Genomic DNA, 12,698 nt, shown 5'->3' with positions numbered 1-12,698 from the left:
GGTACTAACAGATGCTGACAGGAAGCTGGTGCCAGCCAACTCAAAAACAGCTCTGATCTGAAAATATTTTAATGTCTTAGGGGGCTTAATCAGTGAGGAGTATGATAAGCTTCTAAATGTCCTGCACCTTCCCTTTAATGTAGCCCTAATTTGTATCCTTTAAAAATGCCTCTGTCGTAGCAATCACAGCTTAAACTCACAGCAACAAATTAGCATGAGATCAGACAGGAATTCTGCACTGAAGTCAAGCACTGTGAAGTTAAACCTCACAAATGGTCTGCAATGCTAGTTAAACTTCCGTAGGCCTCCCTCAGTCACAGAACATTTTCATAGCTACTTTGCTGAAAGCCTTTTTCTCAAGAGCAATCTAGTATACAGCAGTTTCATTTGCAATGCAAAGAACCAACTACATCCATGGTCATTAATGTATTATGATTGCATAAAAAATGCATGTTGTTTGTCCACCTATTGCAACCACTGTACAACCAATAAATGACATACAGATTAAACCGGGGCAGTTAAATTACAGCATATTACATTTTAACATTTTAATAACCAAGATATATAACATGGTGATCATCCAGACATCCATGTGTTTCTTTTGTTCATCAAACACAGCTAAGGCTGTTCAAATGATCAATGAAACAACTTTATTTTATTGGGGTTACTCACTAAATTAGAAAAGCAACGGATCAGATTTCATGCACTACATACAGCTGACAAGTCACTGTTCAGCACTGACCAGATATCAGCCATGCTCATGTAAACAGTATGCACAATACTGCTAAAAACAGCAACAACAAAAAACACAATGGCAGTTTATTAAACCCACTACTCACTGCTGTGATAGGGAAAAATGAAAAATGCCACATTCATAACTCAGTACAATTAGAAAATCAGTTGATATATTTTTTATGAGCTGCTACCATTCCCCTAAAAATCCTTAGTAATACTGTTTTAGATATTAGTAAGCTGCATTGCCATACATTAATTGTAAACAATTTAAGGTCTTGATAGTGCTGTAGTCATATTATCATTCAAAACATTAACCAGCCATACTGACTGCAGCCTTACTGTACAGTATATGTTGCTTTTCCGACTGTAAATCACTAGGGTTTAATTACCTGCAAATTAACTGCCGTTTCACTATCTTGCATAAGATTATCCTGTTCATGATGAAATGCCACTAGGGAGGCTGTTCTGATGGGAGGATTCGAAGATGCAGAAAATATAAGGTACCATTTTGTTAGTCTGATAGCTGCAAGGAATGTGATGCCTGTCAGCTAAATCAGCCTCACAACGTGACCTTCAAACACGTAAGGACATCTTATTATTCCTGTCACTTTTTTCAAGTTCAACACGAGTTGAAGTTCAGTTATCAAATTACTAGCTTTTTTATCTGCTGTCCATAGCTGCAGCGAGCCACAGTATACACACAACAACATGAGTGGGGCAATTTGCTGCAGTGCATTTAACTCTAGTGGTGTAAAACACATTGACCCGACAGTTGGGCAGAGTCAGTCTGTGAGCAGTAGTTGGGAGCAGTTTGAAATGGTCAGCCTCAATTTCTCTCCATCACTGGAGAGTTTTTTAGTGCATGATGGGCAATCAAACACAAAGGTTTGTAAGGCCAGCAATGCCAAATCTGTTCTATTAGAGCAAATTGTTTGATGACGCATTTTTTAAGCATTTTCTTTTGCTTTTCACTTTCTCCGTTACCTTGATTCGTTCATCCATTTTACTCGCACATGCAGGCAAAATCTGCCAAACACCAAAAGAAAAAAAAAAATCATTAGTCACACTTGTGTGATTATGATCTTGCTAGCCTTATCAACATTTGATTTATGTGTCTGTAGTGCATGTAAACTACACCTGAATCTGCTTTGCTGCCTGTAATGCCTTTTTAGTGAGACAACATTATGCAAGTGAACACACAGATTAGACCAGCACACTGTGTAATGTAGGCTAATTGGGATAATCATGCCATCACAGTAACCAGCTAGCATTGTATACTGTAAATTTAAGAAACAAAAGAATGTTGACATGATAAATATAAAAAGTTGGCTTAGATACAACAAAAATATTTGTTGGACCTTATTCCTGTTTCAACAGCTGTATTTGCAAATAGCGAGTTTCATGGTTAGATAAAAAGAACTGAATATATGTGCATTTGTGTAGCATGGAAACAATTTTTTGGGTTTTGTGTTGTGTACACGCAAAGATACTGACAATGCTGCTTCCATTTTATTGATAGTCAGGTTTGACATGCTTTAATTAGGACAAGCCAGAGCCTCCATCATGAATCTACTATCTGACTACATCCTAGTGTTCAGGAAACACTCTTGAATGTGCTTGGCAAGAGCATCATACTCTGAGTATATGGGGATATGCTAAGAGAACAGTGTTGGCACCACTAAGTGCACCTGGTCCTGTGAAATGGCTTCATATTATTTGGCTGTTAACAACCGTGCAAGGCAACCATCAGATCTAATGACCCTCCCGAGATGGCTGCTCATCCCATTACTGGTCCAGAACCATGTTTAAAAGTGGAAACGAGACACTGTCAGTCGAAGGCATCGTTACGCTCTATACTTCCAAACCTCCTCTAATGTACAAAAAAGAAAAGATTTAAAAACAACTAATCAGACCATAAGACGTTTTGGCTGCTCAAATGTAAAGGTCTTCCTATACACCAGGCAATGCACAGTGTGTTTGTATTTGCACACTGCCGCTGAAAGTATCAGTTTTGTGAATTTCAAAGATGTAGGGTTTTTTTAAGACCGTGGAGAAGGGACTTTGATTTAATTCTGGGGTAATTCTAGGGCTGTAGAGCAACTACCTTGTTAAGTGCGTCTACAGCTTCTTCAACCACTGTTCAATTTCCATTTTCACAAATGCCCTTCTTGCCACTCGCATCTGAAATTCAATGTTCTAACTAATTTGCCTTCTTCTTCTTGTCTTGTGTTTGCCTGTGAGAACTCACATGCTGACACATCTAACATATCCAATCAAAATAAGACTACTTTGCATCAAAATGCAAGCATCTGGTCTGTTTCATTTGCCTAAGATTGAAATACTCCTAGATATGCGGAAATGTCCTTTTTTCCTCCACACCCTGCTGCAATTTTGCGACCTTCCCATAGTAACTGTTGACATAATGAATGGATCTTTATATGTCACCTACAGAAGCAGGCAATAGACCTAATACCTTTTTTTTGGTTTCCTTCATAAATGTGTATTCATTTAGTAAAACTGTTAATAAGGGCTGAAATAAATTACTACTATACCCACTACTACATAAACAAGAAAAAACATCCCTCAGACAAAATAAAATTGGGGAGCTGGTGAGAATTACTTACAAAAGTGCATCTTCTGTGTAACACACATGAAGGACTGTTTGCATTATTAATGTAAGAGATGCAGGATTAATACATGAAGTCTTCCAACAAGGCCATCACTGTAGATGTGCTCTCACTTTAACTACCCCCCAGTCTACTCTGAGTATAAGCTGCTCTGTGAAATATTTAAAAAAATGATTTTAAATTAAATGGATAGCAGAAGAAAAAACTTGAACAGGATAATGCTCTGCTGAGGCACAGAGCAGACAAGAATATACCAAAGTAAAGAATGTCAGGATAATGAGTACCACACCTGCAGATTGCCATTAGCTTCAGCAGCAAGGAGAGTCATCTTAAAAATTGCTACATGTGTACTATGAAATGTCGGACACAAAGGGGAGTCTGTTGCTGTCTGCCCAGGAGGAGAAATACTACCCCGTGTCTGGGAGCTCAAGTGCATAATTTCAACCCCTAACTCACTTCTAAAGTACTTTGTTTGAGTGATTCTGACTTTCAGAGCACCAAACAGGTGTAAGATTCCAGTTCTTTGAAAAATGAATTTGACAGTTTTAAAGAAACAAAGTGCAACACATACAAAGTTATTATTAAAATGGCTTATCCCTCATTAAAATGCAAAAAAAAAAAAAAGGTACCTACAAAAAGGCTCCCTTCACATGTCCTTTTACCAGGGGGTTTGGATTTCTTTTAATCTTAATCAATGATATGGATACCAGTATATATAAGTCAGTGCAGTAGTGTTTCAGCATTAATACAGCAAAGTTAAGTTCTAGATTTATTTTTCTTTTGGAGCAAACAACACCAAGGTGAAATTTTCAGGCTCTTTAGTTATTTAAAACGTCCTTAGCTTTTTACATGTTTGTTTAGATGCCTGTCACTTTACATCACCATCTTAGAAGGAACCCATGAACTTTCTAAAAAAACGCCAAACACACATACTGCCTCAAACAAACTACTGTATTCTATTTTTACAGGCAGGTCAGGTCAACAATGGCCACAAAAATAACTTTCACTTAAATGTTCTGCTTGTCTAATTAGAACGACGCAGCACACAGAACACATAATAAAGATTTGTTATAATGCCTGAGGTATAAATCCGAGGTTTCTGTATATATGTAGGGACTATCAGAGGACAATTGTGATTACCCACATAGAAATTACTGCTTTGCAACAATCAGTTGGTCACTTGGTGACACCACATGCTTATGATTTCGGCAGTGTCCTCAACTTATCACACAAAGTCTGGAGCTGTCCTGTCAACATTTGGAAAAATGAGGGGGCTGTGTGTGTGTGAGTGTGTGGGTGAGAGAGAGAGAGAGAGAAAGAGAGAGGTGGGTGGGGGTGCAGTGACCAGCTTTCATGTCCAATAAAGTGGTGTAATTGTGACAGCTACCCATTAGTTCTATGTGTGATAAATCACAAGATGACAGACTGCAGCTTCAACTAAACATAATGCTCTAGGCTAGAAAATCAACCTCTCCTTGTGTTGCGTTTACTCAAGGCTGCTGAATTGAAAAAGCAGGTATGTAGGGATCACCGACTGTACAAATCAACAGGAAAAACGGATGTATAATATACAGGTAAATATAAAATATCGTAATTTCTACTTCACTGACACAGAGAACAATTTAATTTAAAGGTTCCCTCCTGCATGTAAAGCAGGTAAATGCCTCTTTACAGATCACTGATTATCTTCAACGAACAACACATCATCTCTATTGTCATGCTCTTCCCACTCAGCCACACAAGATCATGGAGAACGTAGTCTTCACCATCCACACTATCTATTTCCCTCAAATGCAACCATTCCCTCCCTAGATGACCATACAGATCTCACAACAATTATTACTTGAAATACACTGTATCCCCATAGAAAACTCCAGAGGGACAGAAGCATTTCATTGTTTCCTCTCTGTCATCGTTCTGCCCCCGAACGCTGCCAACGTTAGTTCAAACACAACAATCGTTTATGGAATGTAACAAGGTCCAACTGCAACTTACATGTCATCTTTCTTTCAGCAATCTGTCCTTTGGAGAATAGCTGCACGTTCAGTTCACAATGAAACAACAACAAAGACGAAAAGACAAGCAACAGATTTTTCATTTGTGATCACAAAGGGAGGGTTGTTTCGCCTCTTATCATGCAGAGAACTAGTGCTGAGGCTGCTTCTCAGAGCTCATCAGCACGACAAAGACAACGGGGAGAATGCAGGCTTGTTCTACAAAGGTTAACCTCGACGGGACCTAACAACTTCAGACTTCTCATCTGAAGCCTCCACGAAACACTTGCCATGGAGGACGAGGGCCCCCGGATTCCCTTGGATTTAACCTCTAATATCTGAGGTCATGCACCCTGCTACGGCCAATAGTGGCACTTGGGAGCTCTCCTATATTCAAAAAATCCCTCCACACACAGAGAGTAGTTTCTTAATGGTCTGGATGTCTGAGGCATTTCCTGGGAAAAGTTTTCTTCAATTTCTAATCAATTTTTTAAACTTTCTAGATCACAATGGGGCAGTTACACTTTTGGGATACCAACTGATTAAAAAAAATAATTCTTTGACACAAAGGTGTAAAACTGTCTTTTCTCCCCAACTCTTAAGTATACTTTTGTTTATATCTGAAAACATTCTCCATTCATTTATAACACCAATAATCTCTATTAATGTGATGTAGCGAAAGCCCAAATTCTACAAGCAGCATGAGTACTACTACATCACTACACTCAGAGGTGTGTGTGTGTGTGTGTGTGTGTTGTTCTTACAAGTTGCCCAATCAGAGTGCAGAGCTGGTCTAAGCTGTGCGTAGGGCCCCAACAATGACTCCCAGGGGTCCTACTCACGCTTTTACTCCTCCAGTCTCAAATGATTGTGAACTCCAGAACATTCAAATGGAGTTTTTCTTAATTTAATTGGTCTGATTACGACCGCCTGTAATGATGCAGTTTTTAAGGCTTTGGCTCACAAATTTAACAAGAAAAAAAAAAAACACCTAATCAAACTGTGGTGAATTGAAAATGTAATTTGATATGACTTTAATAATAACACTATAGTTTTTTGAAGATTTACTATTTGAAATTGTGGCATTTCTTAGAAGAAACCCCTTTATGAATTGTATTATAATTATACTGTAGGAGAACTATCAGTTGTGTATTCCTCCCTAAGCCTTACTCCAATTAAAGCAAGACCACCACTCAGACACAGACACAATTCACTGGGTAGGTACTGCGACCACACTGTGGCGTAGAGGCTACTACAAAGTTGAATATGGACTCACTTGTAAAAAAAATAAAATATATTTAAAAAACGAAAAGAAAAAGGGGGTGCTATAGTCCATATCCCAACCATAACAAATCTGCAGTTCCCTTTCTATGCCTTTAAATACAAACAAACAAGCGGTTCTTGATGGAACTCGCACTATTCAGAGACACTGTCACAGAAGACAAGGTTAGAGCACATACAGCAGGGCACTTTAACCCACCTCTAAATTCAGAAAGCAAGTCCTCATCCGTCTTCATCCGTTATTTATGTACCTATCTCACATCATTTAGGACGCGCTGCAGCCATTCCTGCTCCCCGAGCCCGCTGTGAAAGGCAACTGTGGACTTTTTTCTGATCCCTCACCAGCTATCAAATGCGCACAGTGCGATGTTAAAGGCGATCTACAAAAAAAACCCCTTCAGGCTGCTTAAAAACCGAGGAGCAGGTAGCCCCACCGTAGCCGCACCGTTCCCGAAGCACCGTAAATCTCTCCCTGCCCGAGGAATAGCGTGCGGGTAAATGGACAGATTTATTTTAAAAGAAAAAACAGCATAAACAAACGGCGAAAGGGGCAACAATAAAAGCCCGTGTGTAGTGCAACTGATCGCGGCTACCTACATTAGTTCTCCGTATTCTCTCCGCTACTGCGTGATGCTTGTGTGCAGCTGTTTTTTTTTTTTTTTCCCCTTTTTTCTGCAACACTGGCAAGAAATCTCACTAAAAATTAACCTTACCATTCTGAAGACACGTCCAATGTAGCAGGCCTGTCCCGTTGACAATTCAAACCAAATATAGTCTGGGGTGACCCCCCAAAAAGATAAGCCCTTATGCTTCTTACTTCGTCTCCTTCTCCTTCTCCTTCTTCTTCCCTCCCTTTCGTTTTGATAGTACCCAGAGCAGGCGAGTGTATTTCCACTGTGCACGACACGGTACGGTAGGAGAAAAAATCCTCCTCCTCCTCCTCCTCCTCCTCCTTCTGCTGATCCAAGGTGCTGCTGCTGCTGCTGCTGCTCACAGCGCTCTCAGAGAGCCACACATGGACGAGGGAGGCAGCCGTCCAAAGACACCCATTAGCATGCACAGACCTAATTGAACGCCGTGGAAATCCTTCGGGAGAAATATGTGAAATAGTCCCCGGACACACAGTGGGAGATAAGGTGACACGCCAGCCGATATGCTGGGGAATGACAAGCTGCGTGGTCCCTCACTATTACGAGTTTTGGAGCAGGGATGAGTGTGCGACTGTGCGTGGTCGCCCCCTTCGGTACTACGCTATAGTCCCTCCAAATACCCGCCTGTTCTTCTTTTTCCTGCCCGTCTTTTCAGGATATTATTCTGTGTCATTTTCCCCTCACACACGGAAGGGCTCTCCATATAGGGACATATATACAAATAGAGTAACACATTGCGAGGGACAAAACATTTAACTAGTAAGGGCTTCCGGACATATCTATGACTTACTGTAGTGAGTCTAAAGTATAACTGATGTCTTCCTATTAAGACTTACTCACATTATGACTTAGTATTGCATAATTATTACCAATTATTAGGTCATAATCAATCAATATATAACAATATATTGTCATAATAGCATGTCTGGTGGCAGGCCTGGTATTTTTTTTGGACTCAGTATTGCATTATATTAGTAATTATTAAGTCATCATCAATCAAAATGAAGACTTAGTGTTGCATACTGTAATTGTGTCTTACCACTTTGTAACCCGTATGTATGTTTGTATAGATAGATAGATAAATAGATAGATATACTTTATAAATCCCAGAAGGATTATATAGATATGGGTTTTTTGGGGGTTTGTTTTTACGTCTTTTCATTCTTTATTTGTTATTATTTCTGTTTACTTCTTTTTCTATGTGTATGTGAGCTGATTTGTATGAACACATTTATACAGATATATTTTTGTATTGTATGGATGTCGGGCTGTACACACATTTACCAATTGGTCTACTTCTTTGGGGGTGGGGGGTTTGGGTGGATGATGGACTGATGTGTTTGAAAATAAAAAAGACCTTGATGAATTTGTGTCTTACCACAAGTCATGATGTGTACCGGGTGTTACTGGAAGTGATCATGTGAAATGACTTTCTGTAATCTGTTTTATGGATATGTCACATCATTTTAACTGACTGATGAGGATGTCCTCTAAGAAAACAATAAACCGGCTTTTAAACAAACATTCTATCGATCAAATCTTTAAGTATGACTCATGATACACTAAGTCATGATTAGAAGAGACAAAGTCATATAAAGTCTAAGTTTTGAAGTCATAACTGTGATACTAAATCACAATCATGATCAAGGCTTTTATATTTTTAAGACAGAATTAATGATGATTCCTAAAAGAGGGGTTTTAGCGTTCCTAAATTTTCACCAGTTCATCTATTTATTTACCTGACAGGGATTTAATTACGCTTTCTTTTCATAAATAATGACATGTTTTGGGGTAAATATATAATCAGCTGTGTTTGACTTGTTTGTGAATTCTTGATAAATATTTAAGAAGGAACAGCAACATCTGCTGAATATTAACAGTGATATTTAAACAATCTTCAGTTTTCAGTCGGATAGTGTGAGTGAACGGTCACGTTTTAGGATTGAGCTACTAACGGGCTCCCTCATGTCTTAATAGGCAGCTAAAATTTTCCAATATAGAACTAAATATTTCAGCATTTGACAAGTGTTTTCTTCAACCTATACTGAAACCTCTGACACTAGAGTTTGGTAGGTTAGCGAGGAAAAAGACCATCTGTCTTGTTCCATGTGACAACACTTCTGTCTGGCCAGGTTTTGATCCTAAATCCATTGCCATATACTTATCTCCAATTCCTAGTTTCTCCTTGTGGGTTAAAAAGGCCGGTCAAGAGTTCCTGGCCCTGGAAGTGTGTTTGGTCACCCAGAGAACAAGAGAGGGGCCATGTGTGGCCTTTAATTCACTGCATTGTCTGCCAAAAGCTAATCTTGGCCAGGCTCAGAGTCTTACTGCTCACAGGCTGTGAATGGATGAGTGAAAAGTTAAATATGCTTTCAAATGTAAAACTGAAGACTGGCCTTGTATTGTGGCCGTGTCATTGTGGGAATGTGAGATTTGCCGTTGACCCAGGCAACAGGAGGAGAGGGGCCAGTTTTAAGTTTGAGAAGCTGCATTCAGGCTCATGTTTGCAGGCAGCAGGCTGTAATTCACTGGTTACGCACCACTTTTCATGTGGCCCCATGTGTGAAAAATAAATTGATGCAGGTTACATCTTGTACCTCACAGTGGTAGTCTGTACTCAACCATCAAACAGAATTGGTGGCATAGTGTACATCATATACCAAATCCACATATTTTAAAGCTGAGTTCTATAATGTGACCTGCATGATTCACCAATTCTGCTGTATTTATCCAGCCAGCTACAAACTCTAATCATTGTTTGATCTCATGTTTTAAAGAACTTTGCTATTTTATCTAATCTTTAATAGGCCTACCATTTAAGCGACTATAATCGATATTTTTGTAAATGTGTAAACAATGTGACACTGTGAAAGGGGTCACTCATAGTGATGAACCCACAAAGACAATGTACCCACATTTTGCAGCCTATGTCTTTTCAGTTTTGGTCCCTTTCATAGTGTTGTTTCGAAGGCAGCAGGCAGATGTTTTCAGCAAAAAAGCTCTAAAAACCCACTATATACTTCCCAGCACCATAAACAGCAGTTAGCAGCTATAGCTGGTGAACACTGTGGAGTATTTAGTAGCTAAAAAGCCAGATATTTGCCTCAAGAGTTTGTAGAGAACAAAAACAGTTAAAATAAAGTGAATATTACTCACTTGGCCAAAAACATAAATCAAAACCAATGATAATTTAAATTTCTTTATAGCTCCTTGGTGGGTAAATAAGCAACAGTTTCATCATATTAACTTAAAAGGTGACAAAATGGGTTGCCCCTGTAGCTCACCTCAGGGTGTGTTCCACGTATCAAAGTTGAGTTCTTACGGCAGCAGCCCAGCATGGGCCCATTGATGCATATATTCCCTCTCACTCCCCTACCTCTCCCGACTCTCTCTCTCTCTCTCTCTCTCTCTATATATATATATATATATATATATATATATATATATATATATATATATATAAAAAGTGATGATGTCAGTGGCGTGTTCACAACTTGTTCCTGCAGCACCCAAGTGACCAAAAAAACCCTGCTATTAAAGGTTTACAGTAAAATAAGATGCAACATTAATGATCTCTGTGCTGAACTGAGTTTAAAATAAAACAGTCATTTGAACATATAATAGTAACAGCATTGGCAGAGGTTAAGCAATACTGCATTCAAAAGTTATAAAATGTCCACAGTAGAATCTAGAAAGCACTTAGAGAGTGCAAACCTCTGCCAACACTGAACATTATTCCTGTCACTTAATTTTTAATTGATGATTTCTTGACCATCCCCTTGGGATCTTGAATTAAGTCTGCATCTCCATTAGTTTCAGTAGTTCGGTAGTTATGGCTACAAAATATGCTGTCTATTGGAAGTCCTACACCTGGATCTGAGATTTCCTGTTTGCAGTCAGAACTACAGTTCTAACTAACAGAGGCAAAAACACTTGAGGCAGTGCAAACTTAAGACTAAGATGAACTGAATGTGTATAATATGTACTAAGAATATGAAATTGGTGCTCTGAGAAATAAGTTTCAAAATGATACAAAAGAGAAAGCAAGACGCTATATATCAACCAATGTATTCATATCACAACTATACAGCTGCTATCACCAAACTCCAGATGGAGATACAGTGCAGTACCTGTTCAGAGAAGTGTCAATTATGCAACGTTAATGTGCATGGTTGTCTACTCTCATAATCTCTGTTATAATTAGAACATGCTGTATACAGTATATAGATGGAGACAGTATACAAAAAAATCTTTTAACTGTCTTACTGATGATCTATTGCTCTTAACTTTGTTATTAGATAGTGGAAGTATCAAATATCAGATCAATGACATTGAAACTGAAATTGAAATCTGAGGTAACAATATAAATGATAGTCTATTTAAAGCCATATAGAATTCAGTGTTATTAATCAATAGCATATAGTAGATTTCAGTATGTTTCTGAATCACTTACTCAATTGCTATGTATTGCTATGTGTCAATTGTTTGATTTTAGTCTGCAGCACTGTGTTCTGGAATATCCAAAGGAAAAAAAAATTGTTTGCTTTTGAATCAAGGCTCAGTGCTGTAACTCAAATTATATGCCCCATAAAACTCCTAATTAGGGAATGCTTGGCTATGCTGTACTCCCACTCCCTGTCTTCTTTTTTCCTTTCACTTTCCCATTTCTTTGTTAATGAACAAAGGAAATCATTAGAAAACAAAAGCAAATTGTATGTGGGATTCGTTTTTTATATTGGTAATGCTAAATAACATGAGTGACATGTTGTTGTATAGCATCTTATCTGCCACAGCAAACCATATTTTGGGAGATGAGTACTTTCAATGGGCTATTTATCTTTCACTGACTATACTTAAAACTACGCTGGACTTATTCTAATATAGCTAACAAATGCCTCATGAAGCTAAACCAAATGTAGGTGTATAAAGAAAAGGTACCCATAATTGAGGCTGTGTAGAACCAATTATTTTATAATTTACCTTACAAACATCACTTTAGCTTGAATTAACTTCCATGGTCAGCCCACAATAAATCTTTCCAACAATATTTATCTCTCAGTGGAGCCACAAATATGTTTGCTGTAAACCTTAGCTTCAGTTTGAACATCCACAAGCTTAAACCCTATGAACATGAGGAGATACTGTTAGCATTATTATTGCTTTGTGCAGCTCACTTATTAAAGCCTCTCGATGAGTCAGATTCAGTGCATCAGTGTCAGAACTATAATGGCTGCTTTACTAGCAAGAATGCTAGCGGTATAAGGCTAGCAATTACCACACTTTGCCATTACCGCTGCACACAGATTTACAATTAATTTTTTTAAATTATATTTTACATCATCAATTTTAGATGGTGCTTGGATACATAAAATTATATGATGTCAATTTGAACATAACTGCACTTAATGGCT

General features: G+C 38.4%; 1 protein-coding gene across 14 annotated transcripts in view; it reads right to left on the bottom strand.

Annotated features, from left to right (window-relative positions):
* The window catches only part of tenm4 (teneurin transmembrane protein 4), a 145,723-nt gene extending 137,877 nt beyond the window's left edge, over positions 1-7,846 (bottom strand). For 7 of the 14 annotated variants that reach the window (XM_051397666.1, XM_051397667.1, XM_051397670.1 and 4 more), the window contains exon 1: positions 7,351-7,845. The gene's annotated coding sequence lies outside the window, so the exon portion shown is untranslated. Of the gene's footprint in view, positions 1-6,836; positions 7,071-7,350 lie in introns of those variants that run through there. The other 7 variants (XM_051397661.1, XM_051397665.1, XM_051397669.1 and 4 more) reach the window with 3 other exon arrangements.
* Positions 7,847-12,698: the final 4,852 nt, after the last annotated feature.

Source organism: Dicentrarchus labrax, unplaced genomic scaffold (genome assembly GCF_905237075.1).
Source record: "Dicentrarchus labrax unplaced genomic scaffold, dlabrax2021, whole genome shotgun sequence".
NCBI classification, from domain to species: Eukaryota; Metazoa; Chordata; class Actinopteri; family Moronidae; genus Dicentrarchus; species Dicentrarchus labrax.
The sequence above is the reverse complement of the archived record's forward strand: the minus strand, read 5'-3'. Positions and strand labels throughout refer to the sequence as shown.